Source organism: Pseudorca crassidens, chromosome 2 (genome assembly GCF_039906515.1).
Source record: "Pseudorca crassidens isolate mPseCra1 chromosome 2, mPseCra1.hap1, whole genome shotgun sequence".
NCBI lineage: Eukaryota > Metazoa > Chordata > Mammalia > Artiodactyla > Delphinidae > Pseudorca > Pseudorca crassidens.
The window spans coordinates 43,126,396-43,140,155 of NC_090297.1; the positions used below are offsets into that span (position 1 = coordinate 43,126,396).

Sequence of the window (13,760 nt, forward strand, 5' to 3'; positions counted from 1 at the left end):
TGTATATAAGGGTGCTTCATACCTACACTGTGTGGAGAAAACTACACCTGGCCTTGCATAGAATCCAGTTGGAAAAGTGCCTGCCTTTATTAGCTATGTCTGCCATAGGTGCAAGGCAAGCGTAAAAAATACTTTCAGCTCCTGGTCTGATCCACTCCCCTTCATTTTCAAATAAAAAAAATTGAGGCTCCACAAGGAGAAGTGATTTGTCAAAGGTCATACAAGTCAGCTGGAGCATCATTACTAGAACTTCTGTCATCTGATTACCCCCAGATTGGACTGGGATTAGGGAAAATAAAAACTACAACAATTTTAGGGTGAGTAGAAAAGCATCCCCAGCACCCTGAGATCTCTTTCCTAGCACTTGCCATACTGTACTGTCAACATTTGTTTATGTGCACACAGCATAGCTTTCCCAGAAGGTGGTATGAAAACAGGGAGAGCTGAGAGGTACGGTTGGAAGGCAGGTTCATGTGGACGCCCCCAAGGGGATCTTCTCAAGAGCGGGGCAGGGGCTACACAGACATTCGGAAGAGAAGTAAAAACCACCCCAGCAGGCAGCTGCCGCCTGAGGCAGATCTGAGCAGACAGGTCAAGGCACAGGTGGTGTCTGCAGAACTGCATTTGTCAGATAAGCATCAATCAGATCTTCTCTCTCTTTTTTGACAATCACATAAATGACAGAGCTGGGTAGCTCACTGTCTTCTGACAAGCAATACAGATGAAGGCCCAGGGAAGTCATATCTGGTCCTAGGCTGGGGGAAAGAAGGAAATGGCTCCTCCAAGGGTTGGTGTGAAAAACAAACAACACTTTGAGTCTGATAAGCATCTAAGGAAGAACCTGACTTCAGGCAGAAAAGAGGAGGGAAGAGGAGACAGCCTTAAAATCCAGCAAGAAGAGATCAACTGAATACATGTAGTGAAGAAGTAAATGGATGAACTTCTCTTTTGAAGGAAAGAGCACAAGACAAAGTCAGAGACACCTGGGCTGAGCCCTGGCTCTCTAAGCAATTGTGTAACCTTAGGCAGATCACACCCTGGGCCTCAGTTTCCTTATCTATAAAATGAGTTAATAAAGTGACTTCCGGGCAAACTATTGGAAGAATTAAAACCAGTACATGAGAGAGGCAGGAGCACAGCCACAGCTCAATTAGTCATTCAATCAACATTCATTGAGCACCTACTGTGTGCCAGGCCCTGTGCTGTACTCTGGGGGGATGAAGAGAAACCACAGAGGTTCCAGCTTAGAGGAGAAACCTTCTTAAACATCCTCTATAGGTTGCTGGTGTCTCCCTTCATATTGTAATCCTTAAGAAACTGGAGATTTATTTCTTGGACTGGAGATCATTTTATATTTTTGCCTGCTTCCATACTGTTTCCTCTGAACATTCTTTCCTCTGCCGCTAGCTAAATCCTTCATGACCAGGAAGTCTTCCCTGACCTACCATCCTCTGGCAGAATGTCTTTGCTAGGGCAAACTCAGCACCAAGGCTTCCCAGTACCACAGACAGGGCTTTTCACGGACTTCCATTGTCTTCCTCCCTTTATAGGCTCAGAACAGGTGAGCAAACACACACACACACACTCACACACACACACACACACACACATCCAACTCCTTTTACTATCCCCCACCCTTTTCCATCTGGATTCCAAGAAGCTGGGATGGATGGCCCTGTCCTTCTCCCACTCCCCTCCACACCTCTATTAGCTGCCACCTCCCTCCCTAAAATCTCTTCCCACACTTGGACTCCAGAACAGAGTCAGCCTGTGGATGAATTTCTCTGTCAACGATTCTCTTCTTGTCTCTGACCCCAGGTAGCTGTGTAACAGGGTCCAGTGCCTGCACCCCCTCCTCAGCCTTCTGAGGAGCTAAGACACAGCTACCAGATAGATGCCCTTGGACTCCACTCTGGGCCCCAATCATCTTCCCACTCCCACACCACAACCCACACCTGGCTTCCTCCGCACCATGACCCAGCCCATCTACCAGCCTAAACTCTCCAAGTTCCCCGACAGTTCCTCCACTCCCGGCTGCCAACCCCTTGCTCTATTCCAGTGCCTCTCCATGCGCCACCCCTAGCCAGAACTCAGGTGCCCACAGCCCATATCCAAGGCCTGGGCTCTCTCCCTCCATCAGCTCCCCAGCCCCTTTCTCTGCAGCCTGGATAGACCCAGCCTTGCCTCCCACCTTCCCATTCTTCCAAGCTTCCCACCTTCAAGCACCATCACTCTCCCGCACTCAGGTTACCCCCTTGCCTAGACCCACCTGGCCTCCAGCACCACACCACACTCACTTTACCTTCTCCCGGCCCAGCACCTCCTTCCTGCCCAGCGCCCCTTCCCCTCACCATCTCACTCCTCTCCAGCTCGAAACGACCCCCGCCGGCCAGTCCCCTCCCCTTAGCTCTTCACTTCCACGCCTCCCTTCCCTCGTTCCTCTCAGTCCTCTCGCTTCAGCACCCCCTTCCCCGCCCCTCGGCTCACTGGTACGCTCTTCCCGCACTGTCCCTCTCAGCTCCCTCCTTACCTCTCCCCCCATCCCCCCGCCCGTTTCCCCCTCAACGAGCCCTCACTGCGCTCCAGCTGCCGCTCATCCTTTTCCCGAGCCCCGGCGCCCTCTTTCTCGTTCCCCCAATCCCTCTGCCCCTGCCTTTGGAGCCCTCCTTGCGGCCCTCACAGCCCGGGTAGACGCTCCTCAGCGCCCCCTCCCCAGGCTACGCGCCCCTTCACTGCCGCGGTGCCTCTCCTTAGTGGCCTCGCCTGGCCCCTTCTTGGTGTTCCCTCCGCTGCCCTGTGCTCCTTCTCAACGCCCACTCACAGTCCCCAGCGCCCTGCGCCGGGAATCGGTCCCAGATCCTCCCCGGGCGGGCTGCCGGGCCGCGCCCCTTACCTGGGACTCCGGGTGAGGACGAGCGGCTCGCTCCCTGGCAGCGCCGCGGAACCGCTGGACCTGGCGGCGGGCGGCAAAAGGCGCAGTGGGTTCGCGGAGCAGGGCGGTGCGGGGCGGGTCTGGTCCCCACCGCAGCGACTTCGGGCTGAGGCTCGGGCTGCAGCTGGGCTGGGCCACCACCGCGACCAGGGCCCACCCATGCCCCGCCCAGGGGCGGAGTCCCTATTCGCCGGGCCCCCAGCTCTGGGCAGGTGTAGGAAATCCGAGGTATCTTGGGGGCCCGGCGCTCCCCAATATCTGGGTGACTATCGTGATTTATCTTAATTCTCACGCCTCCTTCCATACACTGAACTTACTAGGGTGATCAGAGAGCTTCTATGATAGTGTAGGTGATGATGGGTTTGTAGCATGGCCATTTCTAAAGCACTTCCCTGTCGTTATACCGCTTCATCCTCACAAAAGCCCGGGTAGAGAGGCAGAATCTGGACGGCTGTCTACAGGTGGAAACGAAGCCAGAAACCTGGGCATTGTTCTCTACCCTATGCACTCCTTCACACCCTACATCCCATCAGCCTGGTGATGACGCCTCTGTAACATATCCTATCCCTTCCCCTCTTCTCCGTCTCCACTGTTCTCGCCCTGGTTCAGCCCTCATCACTTCTTGCCTGAACTAATGCAACAGCCTCCTAATGGGTCTCCCTGCCTCCACTCTCCAATCCATCCTCTATGTTGGCAGCCTGAGTGATTGTTCTAAATGTCACCATGTTACCATCAACCCTGAAGAAACAAACAGAAACAAAACATTTTCAATGGCTCCCCATTACCAACAGTAGCCTGGAGTGAGAAAATGTTCTTGCCTGGTCATTAGGAAGTCCCAACTCTGTCAGAGAAGGCAGGTCTAAGTGGTGATTAGCACCCCACCCTCACACGTGGACCTGGACTTCAAGTCTTCCTGAGGTCACAGGAGCCAGCTGCCAGCTTTGGTTTAGAATCATCATCCCTCCCCATACTCTTCCCCCTTCTCAAATCTTAGAAGTCTTGAAAAAGAATATATATATATATATACATATATATATGTATGTATATATATCAGAATCACTTTGCTGTACACTTGAAACTAACACAACATTGTAAATTAACTATAATTCAATTTTTAAAAATCTTAGAGGCCTGAGTCATATACCAAAACAATTATTTCCCACATTCCATTATGACCTGATACACAATTTGTCTCTATGGCCCAAGGAACCACCCAGTAGACAGCCCCTCTCGTTGTCTGACTTCTCCCTCAGACTCATCCTTGAACTGTTCTGAGCTTCTCCACCCACTCCCTTTCACTCACCTCCCCACTGTCCTCATCCTGGCAGCCCTTCCACTGTGCCCTCTAGAATCCTGTTCTTTTGTCAACAAACTCTCCTACACCCTCTGCTTCTTCAGAGAGTACTCAGGTTACTTCTTTACCTTTGTTAAAGCTTGACCCTCCTCCAGGACTCCTCCTGTAACCCTCTGCAGGAAGGCTTCTCACTTTCTCACTCCCCATACACCACAGGACCAGGAGGTGGGGTCGGCATTGCCACTTCCACACTTGTACAAAAATTCCTCCTCCTTTGGTCTCCAGCCATACCACCTTCCACCCTTCCTCATCAAGGTCATGATTGACCTCCAAGTGCTCCTATGCATTGAAGATTTCAGCCCCTGGCTCATGGTCATTCTCATTAGCCCTGTCTTGCCATCCTCCTGGTGCCTTCGGTAGCCATGTGGTTTCCTGATCCCTCAGTCCTTGGTCTCCTCTTCACATTACCTCCCATGGTCATACCTTGAACTTCTTAATCACACAGAACTAGTGCCTCTGTGATCTTAAAATCAAATGTCCTGCACTGCCTGCTCCCTCACTCCCTTTCTCCCATAAGGCCTTAGTTTCCTCATTTCAAAATGGGTGTCATGATAATGATTATTCATTCTTCACAAGAATAACGAGATAACACATAAAACCATCCTTTTAGAGTTGAGAGACAATATGAGAACAGATGGTATTGTGTTTACATTGCCTCAGGTCTTCACATCACTTTCTCCTTCTTCCCTGAAAGGCCATGTATTAAAGTGGACAGAGCACAGACTTGGAGCCAGACAGATATGGTTTTCAATCCGTTTTACACACTTACTTGCTGTGTGATCTTATGTAAATCACCCCATTTTTCTGACACATGCACCTCATGCTCATGTGTAGAAAGAGCAATAATGTTGTGAAGATCAAATAAGAAAATGAGATAGCTACTGGAAAGCACCTGACAGGCACATAGTAAGCCAGGCACATAGTAAGCCCTCAATAAATAGAAAACACTGTGGTTATAACAGAACAAAAAAATGCTATTTTCTTAACCACAACTGCCTTCCAAGAAAGGTAGACCCTAATGTTCAGAGGTTCTTTTGTCCTACTTAGGACCTTGAGGAGTGTGGATATGTAAGTGTGAGAGAAGAAGGGAGACATCAACTTGCTCTGTGCAAAAAAAGGAAAAGAATTTGGAATTCACTTAGCAATATGGGTGAGAGAGGTCATAAAGAGAGCTGGGGGAAGGAAAGGAAAAAGATGAGTAAGAAAATCATTGTAAGGGTAGGTGCTACATGGATAAAGGGTCAGAAGAAACCCTCCCATGGCAGGTGTACAAAGGGTGTTTAAACACTGGAATGCATTAAATGGGAGAAGCTGTTTGTTGCACATATAATGTAACCAATTTCTGTGACTCTCAAGAGTTCAGTAAAGGCCATTACACTCAGGAATGCTTTCTGAGAGAGGAGTTGTAAGGATGAGTGAGTGGGAAAATTGAGCAATGAGCTTTGTTTTTCTGAGTTGAAAAAGGAGAGTAGAGGCAGAGACGAAGAGAGCACAAGCCCTCGTGGAATTTGTGGAAATCTCCAGGAGGTCTTCCAACTTACAAGGGTTATCAAATGTAAAAATCAATGTAAAAATCGAGGTTCAAGCTCACTGCTTTTAGATCTTAAAGGGGGTGGGAGGCCATATCTGACATTTGGGCTGTGTCATTTGTGCCTCCCTATTGACTAGCAGGTGACCACCAGAGAGAGTACAAAACTAATCATACTATATTGGACTGTCTTCACTTCCAGATCCAAATGCCAAGTAAGAATAGGAAGAAAGACAAAACGCTACCTTTTGTCTTCAATCAGATTGGCTAACAGTTATAATCATTAAGACCTTAAAATATACTGGGCTCATTCATATCTTTTGTCTCATTTAGTCCTCAATACAATCATACAAGGTATGGATTGCCATCCCCTTTTTATAAATGAGCAAACAGAAGTCAGGAAGTTTAAGTGACTTTCCAAGGTCGCACAACTGGTAAATGGCAGAACCAGATACCAGGTCTGTCTGACTCCAAGTCCAGGGCTCTTTCTATTAGACTCCAGAATCATGGTTGCTTGGTGAACACCATTTGTGGTTAAGAGTCCTACAAACAAAATTACCTTAAATCTTTTCTAGCTGCCAGAGCAATCAGCCTTCTCTAGCTCCTAGTTTTTATATGAAATATAAAAGTGATACTTTTTATTGAATGAGAATCAGTCACTTAGAAAAGGTAGTAGCCTCGTTGTAAATCAACTATACTTCAATATAAAAAAAGAAAGAAAGAAGAAAAGAAAAGGTAGTAGCCTAAGTGTGGATTGCACTTGGAATGTTCAAATCTTTACAAGGTTCAGATCTACACGCCAGCGTGCGTCCCTCATGGCCAGCCTAGGAATGCAGATATGTTGGCAGGTCAAGCGTTTTTCTCTCGCCCCTTCAGTGGGTTGCCTCATATAACAGGGGAGCTGGAGCAGGTGCCAGAAAGTCACCAGAACATGTAAAGCAGCTCTAGAAACATAGGGTTCATGGGAGGAGTGGTGGAAGACAGGGCTGGGAAGAAAGGCAGAGACTAGATGGCCTAAGGCCTTGTAAATCATGTTAGAGGTTTGGGAAATTACTTTGCAAGCAAAAGGTTTGAAGCAATGGAGTAACCTGGTTACATATGCATATAAGAAGAATAGCTCTGACTGTGGTGGGTGTGATAGATGGGATGCGATGAGTAGGGAGCAGGGAGAAAGGAGATAGGGAACAGTCAGAAATTGCTTTTAAAATCCAGGTGAGAGATGAAGAGGACCGGAAATCATGTCATAGCAGTGGGGAAAGTGGAAAGTACAGGGATTTGATTTGTATTTAGGACCTGGTGGCAGATTAAATGTGAGATGTGTGGGAAAGGGAATTGGCATAAACAACCAGGTAGACAGTGAAGCCATTTACTGGTAACGGAAGCAGAGAAGTTGTTTTAGTTATCTATTGCTGCATAACAACCACTCCCAAAAATTCAGTGGCTTGAAACAGCAATAATTTATTATTTCTCACAATTCTGTGGCTGGCTGAGTGGATTCATCTGGTGATTTTACCTTGAATCACTCGTGAGCAGCATTCAACTGGAAGGTCACTCCAAGGCCTGGCATTTAGTACTGGCTGAGGGCTAAGTGCCATGGTTCTTCTGCATGCGGCTTTTAATCCACTGGTAGGCCAGAGCAGTTTACATGGTGGTCTCGCGGCAGTGTTCCAAGAGAGCCAAGGCAGAAGATACAATCTCTTGAGGCCTAGCCTCAGAAACTGCATAGCACTCCATATACTGCATTCTATTGGCCAAATCGAGTCACAAGCCCAGCCCGGATTCAAAGAGCTCTGAGTGAGAAGAAGAGCAAAGTCGCATCACAAAGGGGTATGAATAGAGAAGGGAGGAATCAATGGCCTTTAACCAATCTACCACAGGAATGGGAACAGATCTGGATAAGGAGAAAAAATGATAAGTATCTCAAACACCACTTCATATACTAATCATTCCTTCTTTCTTCTCTGTGCCTCAGTTTTTTAATTTGTAAAATAAATGAAAATGCATGCTGAGGACACTGCCCCATCATCAGGGCATACCGCTGTCAGCAGGGGAGGAGTCTGAGACACACACACACACACAAACACACACACACACACACACACACACACACACACACACGAAGCATTCAACATGTGAATATTCAGAACCCAGGTCCCACCCACCACCCCTCCCTCTTTCGCCCACCCTACCAATCCTTCACCAAACCTGTCCGTGATACTTCCTGAGAGCTCTCCATTGCACGGCCACAGCTTTCTCACTGTCCTATCCCCACGATAGCCTCCAAACTTCCCCTGTAATCCACACTCCATACTGCAGCAGAAGACTCTTCCTAACCCAGGTTAAATCTGTTAATGTGCACATATGGCCTCTTGTGGTCTGGCCTCAACTACCCTCTAGCCTCATTACTGGACACTCCCCCATCCTGCCCTAAGGCCGAACAGCATAAACTACTTTTGGTTCTCAGAGGGTGACCTGCTCGTAACATCTCCATGAATTTGCCTCAGTTTCTCCCACTACCTTGAATACCATTCACTCATTCATTCATTCACTCACTCACTCACACAACAAATATCACCTGAGCACCTGCTGTACACCCAAGTGGATAACAAATGGTCCCTGACACAAGTTGCTCAGGGTCTGGTGCAGGATAGCAGGCTGTAAGACCTACTGTTCTGCGTTCACAAAGGCATAGGCCAAACTGCAACCCAACATGACCTCCTGGATCATTCTTAGAAGGGGTCAGGGGATATTTGCTGAATAAATAGGCATACAAATATTCACAAAATGTATCTTACATCCACCGTCTCATTTAACTTTCACAGTAAACATATGAAGTGGGGACTGATTCATACCATCCTGGATGTGAAGAAGAAATAAATAGCCCGTGGTTTCTCAGCTACTGAAAGTAGGGGAAGCCAAGACTAAAATCAGCCACATTAATGGATTTGGCAAGACATGGCTGTTTTCTCACTTTGGGACACATCAACGGGGAGGAGCCTCAGAGTTAGGCCTCATGCTAGGAGGCAGGTCCTGGGATGCAGAGTTGAGACTTAAGCTGAGTCTTCGAGGATAAGTAGGAGTTAAACTCACAGAGAAGGAACCCAGGTAGAAGGACCAGCATGAGCAAAGGCCAAAAGTTATGAAATTATATGAAGGCTTCAGGGAACATCAGGGACTGTAGGTCTCTGGAAGCACAGACATGATGGGCACAGTACAGGTGATGAGTGAGGTGGGAGGGTAAGTGAGAGCCAGAGGTCAGCCAGGGCCTGGGGAGCCATGCTAAGGATGATGGACACAAAGATCAGGGCAATGTGGAGCTGTTACACTGCTTTCTCCAGGGGGAAGATGGCCAAATTTACGCTTTAGAAAGAACTCAGCTTATAGAATGGAGATGGATCAGAGGTTCCAAGATACAGAGGACAAGGAGACCAGAGAGAAAGCTGCTGCAGTGACTTCAAAAGAAATTGAAGTAAACTAGTGTGGGATAATCAAAAGGACATAAACTTTGGAATCAGAGAGGTCTAAGTTCAAATCCAACCTTCACCATTTGCTAGTTATGTGATTGAATTTCTCTTGATCACACAGGTTACTCATCTGTAAAATGGGGATGAGAATTATTTCATTGGCTCCTTAAGAGAGTTCAATTAAAAGTGATAATGTATGTAAATTAGGGGGTGATAAATAGGATATTCAATTCAATAACATCAGATACTTTAAGGGATCTGACAACTCATAACTAAGTATATCATGATTGCCAATGATTTCTCCCTTCAGATACATGTCTAGGGAACTTACGAACAGTTGCACTCGCTTAGACTCTATAAAATAAGTCAGGTTGCCTCTCTAATTTTGGAAAAACATCTGTTTCCTCGTTCTCAGAGGGCTTGCTGAGGGATGCTGCTTAAGATGCCCTGTGACCCTTTGCAAAGGTTCAGTCTCATACTCCCCCTTGTGCTCTAAAGGGGAACTGCAATCTCGCTGGACTGACCAGCAGTCATGGTGCTGACATCAGCTTGAACATAGGGGCTGAAAGGAAGGGAATTGACGTTTGGTAAGCACTTACCATATTCCAGAAACCTTCTGAAGTGCCTTCCATACACTATCTCATGTCTCTCATCAACCATTCAACAAGAGGAGACTGAAGCTCAGCTAGGTTAAATGACTTTTACAAATATCCATGGATAGTAAGAGAGAAAGCAGACCTAAACAAAGGACAGAACTGGAAAAGCTGGTGATGTTTACTGCATGATAGAATAAAATACAACCTCCTTAACAAATTCAACTAGGTTCTTTTCTCTCTAGATTTATCTCCCACCACCAACCCCCTTGGTCCTTTTCTCTGGCCATATAGAATAACTTATACTGTAAGTCTGCAGTATAAAAACTGCTTTATACATCAGCATTTCGCATAGGCTTTTGTTTCTACATTGAGTGCCTTCCTGAATACCCCTCCTTTATCAAGAAGACTCCTCCCTACTCATCCTTGTATCCATCTCATCCTTACTTGGAGGGAATTTAATCACTCCCTCCTTTGTACTACTTCTGGACCTTAGGCTTGCAGTTGGTACATGATAGCTAAAATAAAATGTTCAGCCCTAGGAAATTAACAGTGCCCATGCTTTAACACAATTATTCATTTATGGTATACCAGGCATGGCTGAAGGTACTGAGCACTAGAAATACAGTAACACGCAAAACAGATACAGTCCCCATTCTCACAGAACTTACACTCTGATAAGGAAGACAGACATTACACAACTAACCATATCAATAATTACCATTGTGATCATTGTTTTGAAGGAAAAGTAATGGGAGATATAAAAGAAAAAGCTGTTTTGGTTCCATGATCAGGGAAGATTTCACAAAGCAACATTTAGGTGGGATTTCTGAAGAATGAGTTAGGCAAAAATATGGGGAAGGACACTGCAAGTAGAGGGAATAGTATGTGTAAAGACCATGAGGAACCTTGAAAAATGGAAAGAAAACAAATGTGGCTGGAATATGTGATAGAATGAGAGAATGACTTGCAATGAAGCTGGAGAGAGACTTGAGAGCCAAATTATACCACTCACTTAAACAGTATTATTGATTTTGGACTTTATCCTGGGAGTAATGGAGGAGAGACAGTGAAGAGTTTCAAGCAGGGAAATGATATAACCAGAATTCTATTCTGAAGAGAGCAGTCCCTGTGGAGAACATGTGGAGAGAGGGGCAAGGATGGATGCAAGGAAACCAGCTAAATAGCTATTCATTTATTTAGCCATCTCATTAATGTTTATTGAATGCCTACCACGTGCCAGATTCTATACTAGGCTTTGAGGATACAGCAGTGAACAAGACAGACAAAAGCCCTGCCCTGATGGATCTTACACTAAAAGTCTAGGTGACAAATGCTGGTGGTTTAGACGATGGTGGTGATGATGTGGATGAAGAAGAGTGTATTAGTCAGCTTGGGCTGCCATCATCCAGTACCACAGACTTGGTGGTTTAACAACAAATTTATTTTCTCACAGTTCTGGAAGCTAGAATTCTGAGATCAGGGTTGATTTCTTTCTTTCTTCTTCTTTTTTTAAAAAAATATTTATTTATTTATTTGGCTGCTTCAGGTCTTAGTTGCGGCATGCTGGATCTTTAGTTACGGCATGTGAACTCTTAGTTGTGGCATGTGGGATCTAGTTCCCTGACCAGGGATCAAATCCAGGTCCCCTGCACTGGGAGCGTGGAGTCTTAGCCACTGGACCACAGGGAAGTCCCAGGGTTGATTTCTTAAGACCTCTCTTCTTAGCTTATAGAGGACCATCTTCTCCCTGTGTCTTCACATGGTCCTCCCTGTGTGTGTGTGCCTGTGTCCTAATCTCTTCCTGTGAGGATATCAGTCATATTGGATTAGGGCCCACCCATATGACCTCATTTTAACTTAATTACCTCTCTAAAGGCCCTATCTCCAAATACAGTCACATTTTGAGGTTGAGGGTTAGGACTTCAACATATTAATTTGGGGGAGGACATGATTCAGCCCATAACAAGGAGTGAATGGATTTTTTAAAAAAATATTTAGGACAGAGAATGAACAGTAATTGACAATTAAGGAGTAAAGAGAAGGAGATGTCAAGGATGAGTCTCAGGCTTCTGGCATGTAAAACAATAGGGTGGTGCTATTGACCTATTTGATAAGGAACACTGGAAGAAAGTTCACAAGGATCCAGTTCCTCTTTTCAGTGGTTGTGGTCCTTTTAGGGTCCTAAAGCAATGTACAAAGATATGATAGTTTGGCCAGCAGCATATCACAATATTTATTGGCACATGATATCAAATATATGGGGGAATTGTATCATCCATAAAAATCTGAATTAGAAAGAGAACTTTCAAAAATGATTTTGTCAGCCAGACTTTCCTCATTCACTTCGAAATTCCATATCTCCTCCCATTACCTTAACAGGAACCATTTAGGTGGAGTTGTGAAGGCCAAAGCCGGAGTGTAACAGGTAGAATGTCAAAGAGAAAATGAGGTGAGGAAAGGTTGACAGTGTGGGTCAGGCTGGAGAGACACATAAAGTCCACGGATGGTTTGTTTTTAGATGAGAAATAAGTGTTTGTTTAAGTTTGCATAGGAATAATCCAATAGAGATAGAGAGATTGATGATATAAGAGAGAAACATTTATGGCAAAAAAAAAAAACTGAGGACAGGGAAGGGCTGACTCCAGAGCTCAATGGAAGGATTAGCCTCTGATAAGTAGAAACCATCTCTTCCACTGGAATAAAAGGATAGGAGGAGAAGATGAGACAGATACAGGGAAGGTCTGTAGATTTATTTACCAGGGCAAAGTTGAGGAAGTTATATCAGAAGATCTGGATAAGGTCAAAGTGTAATGGAAGATATTGATCAGTTAGGTTGAAAGGATAGATAGGTGGTTGTGCTCAGAGAATGGAATTTCTGATTCAAGGCTTCAAAGGTAGAAGAGTTTTGAGTGATAATGAGACCATTCGAGTCAGTGGCTGCAATAGAGTGGAGGTCATTGATGTGAAGGAGGCCAAATAAATGAGAAGCCAAGATATTAGATGAAGGTTTTTTTTTTTTTGCGGTACGCGGGCCTCTCACTGCTGTGGCCTCTCCCGTTGCGGAGCAGAGGCTCCGGATGCGCAGGCTCAGCGGCCATGGCTCATAGGCCCAGCCGCTCCGCAGCGTGTGGGATCTTCCCGGACTGGGGCACAAACTCGTGTCCCCTGCATCGGCAGGCAGACTCTCAACCGCTGCGCCACCAGGGAAGCCCTTAGATGAAGTTTTTCATGGCTTTTCATGGCAAGTAATGGGAAGCCAAGCTTCAGCTGACTTAAATTGTTGGAATATTAGGTCATATATCTTGAAGTCCACAAAGTGGTATTCAAGGTTGACTTCATCCACTGGCTCCAAACGTGTTTCACTGCAGTTTTCTCATTATTTCCCTCCCTCCATGTGTTGGTTTCACACTCCATCTAGTAGCAAATAAAAATATCCTGTGAGGGTTTCCCTGGTGGCGCAGTGGTTGAGAGTACGCCTGCCGATGCAGGGGACACAGGTTCGTGCCCCGGTCCAGGAGGATCCCACGTGCCGCGGAACGGCTGGGCCCGTGAGCCATGGCCGCTGAGCCTGCGCATCCGGAGCCTGTGCTCCACAGAGGGAGAGGCCACAACAGTGAGAGGCCCGCGTACCGCAAAAAAAAAAAAATATCCTGTGAGACCTCTCAGAATTTCTAAAATATTAATTTTAAATCATTCCAAGAGATACATTGTTATCCAAACTTATTTAGCCATGGAATGCCTTTCTAGGGACACTAGTGTTGCATGGAATATGCTTTGGAAAATGCTTCTATAACCTTGCTAGACAACAGTTGTTGACTATTACAGTGGCTAGCCACAGAAACTTACTCTGGCTTATGTAAGAAAAAAAGAATTTATTAAATAACAC

At 46.0% G+C, this 13,760-nt stretch overlaps 1 protein-coding gene across 6 annotated transcripts in view; it reads right to left on the minus strand.

Annotated features, from left to right (window-relative positions):
* Window positions 1–13,760, minus strand: part of LOC137218733 (ras-related protein Rab-3B) — a 113,353-nt gene that overhangs the window by 66,728 nt on the left and 32,865 nt on the right. Inside the window, exons 1-3 of one of the 6 annotated variants that reach the window (XM_067726142.1) lie at window positions 9,878–12,909; window positions 7,328–7,604; window positions 2,894–3,670 (exon numbers count right to left, since the gene is read on the minus strand). The exons of 3 other annotated variants lie outside the window; for them this stretch is intronic. The gene's annotated coding sequence lies outside the window, so the exon portion shown is untranslated. Of the gene's footprint in view, window positions 1–2,893; window positions 3,671–7,327; window positions 12,910–13,760 lie in introns of those variants that run through there. 2 more of the 6 variants (XM_067726143.1, XM_067726144.1) reach the window with 2 other exon arrangements.